The sequence below is a fragment of the Rattus rattus genome, chromosome 6 (genome assembly GCF_011064425.1).
Source record: "Rattus rattus isolate New Zealand chromosome 6, Rrattus_CSIRO_v1, whole genome shotgun sequence".
NCBI lineage: Eukaryota > Metazoa > Chordata > Mammalia > Rodentia > Muridae > Rattus > Rattus rattus.
The window spans coordinates 72251335-72253670 of NC_046159.1; the positions used below are offsets into that span (position 1 = coordinate 72251335).

General features: G+C 44.2%; 1 non-coding gene across 1 annotated transcript; it reads right to left on the minus strand.

Moving 5' to 3' along the window:
• Positions 1-1794: 1794 nt before the first annotated feature.
• On the minus strand, positions 1795-1926 carry LOC116904710. The gene has a single exon (XR_004388405.1). It is a non-coding gene; the product is annotated as a small nucleolar RNA SNORA17 (small nucleolar RNA).
• Between the last annotated feature and the right edge of the window lie 410 nt (positions 1927-2336).

A 2336-nucleotide genomic window follows, 5' to 3' on the forward strand; every position in this document is an offset into this window, starting at 1 on the left:
TTTCAGTAAAGCAGGAGATTTCAGAAAAGCTAATAAACACAGGCTAATAAACATTCCTAGTGTCTGCCTCTTAAGTTGTGAATGGCATGCAGCTTTCAGCATTCATAGTGTCTGCACAAAGAATATTTGTACCATTAAATCACCTGCTGTAATACCTTAAAATATATTATTTGGATATAAGAATTTCCAGTGACTTTCTATGAAAAGCCCAATTGCCTTTAGACAAGTGCCTTTTATTTGAATTTTCCTTTTTGTTTTTCCTTTTTGTTGGTTCTTTGTAAATCTCACATCATGCACCTCTATTCCACTCATCTCCCACTCCCTTCCTATCAACCCTCTACCTTTGCAATATTCTCCCAAATGGAAGAAAAAGTTCTCATTGTGAAAACTATGGTGTGTCACAGTGTGTCCCACAGTATACCTTTTGTCCACACTTCTTTGCTCTCAAATGTTCATCGCAATGAGTCATTGGTCTGGTATGAGGCTTGTGGCTTCTGCTACATTATCAATCTCGAACTGCACTGGGACTCCTCTCATGCATCTATTGTTGCCCTATGCCATGGAGATCCTATATTTTTGAATCTGTAAGACTGGTCCCTTTAGGCACTCTAGCAGTTCACTGTACGGGTAGATGTTGGAATGGCCAATTCAAAGCCCTGGATCTGGCCATGAGAGGTATTTACTAGTCAGCTCTCCAGATCTCCTGAACCCACAACACCAGGACAAGCTCTCCTGTTCTTCCGGACGGGTCTATACAATGCCCAGGAAGCAATGGGCAGAGACAGCTTTCCTGCTTTCATGCCCCTAGGGTTGCTATATCCACACCATGCCATCAGGGCCAGCTCACTGGCAATCCTTACATCCAGGGCCAGCTCTACCAATATGCTCAGGTGAGGTGCACGGTCTGCTCTCCCCAGTGCTGCAACAAGTGAGGGGCAGCACCAGCTCTCCTGCTCTCATGATCCAGAGCCAAGTTTTCTGCCTGCTATAGGTGGCAAGGGGACAAGAGTGGGATTGTCTTCCTCATCTATGTCACCACATGGCAGACAAGTGGCAGGACCAGTTCTGCCGTACTTATGACTCCGGGGCCAGCTCACCCATATCCTGCTACAAGAATCAGCTCAAATTTGCTGCCCAGGCAAGGTGTAGGACCTGTCTTCCTGAGTGCTGAAGCTGGTGAGGGGCAGGGTCAGCTCTGCTGCTCTCGTGACCCGAGTGCAACCTCTCTCAGAATGCCCAGAACTGGTTCTACACAGCCTTCAGACATCAACATATCCCAGGGTCGTAGTTCAGACTACTGTGTCTGTATCTCCTGTGTCTTTTCATTGTGCTCACATTCTTCTCTTTCTCCTTCTCTTCCATTTCTCTACTCTTTTAGTGGCACCCAATGTCTCTGAATTCCTGGCATGTTTTCAGGAGTGTTATGCTCTGTCCATGGCTTATGGCACTGGGCAGGGGTCAACCCTGGCTTGATCCACCCATACCTGTGAAGTATCAAACTGGTGGTCATTTCACCATAGCTGACTGTCTGGGTCCCATGAAACAAGACTGGAGGTCATCTTAGACTCCTTTCTCTCCCTTGGGCACACCCATATACTCCCACTGCAGGGGTCCTCTGTCTCAGGCTCACTCCTGCTTGGCCGCTGTTAGTCCCAGGAAGGCTCTCTCTAGTCTCCATCTCTCTCCCCACCTTGGGAGCCTGTCTGGGCCTGTGTTTACTGGACTGGTGAACATCTCAGGCTAGCTTACTGTCTAGGTTCCCTGGTTGTTGTCTCAGGCTTGATTTCTTCAGGGAATGATAGGCTACTAATAGTTCATATATTCACAGGTAAGAACACGGAGTATAGACATAGCCTATCTCCTCTCTGCCACCTACTGATCCACTTTTGACACATCAGTCACACCTGCAATGCCTCTATGGGCAGGAATTTTCCTAATATTAAAGCATAAAGGTGATCTATGTTTATATTGTATCAAACCAATCTCCTAGCATAGACATTCACTTTTAAATATTTTACACATCGAAAATATTGACATGTGGTTGCTATTTTGTAGAACCAAATGCATAAAATTATTTGTTGAACATACATCAAATGATAAAAGTAAGGAGAAAACATGTTGGTGTTTACAAAAAATGGAAAGATTAAACCCATTATTACCTGTAAGATAAAGTATTACATTAGCTGAGATAAAGGCCAATTCATACTGGAGACAATCTCAGCTGCTCAGAATGGGGAGCAAGAAGGTTATCTTCTATTTTACAGTGACTAAATGACTCAATTTCAATACACTAATAAGTAATTAGATCAATATATGTAAATGCAATTTTGTGAATA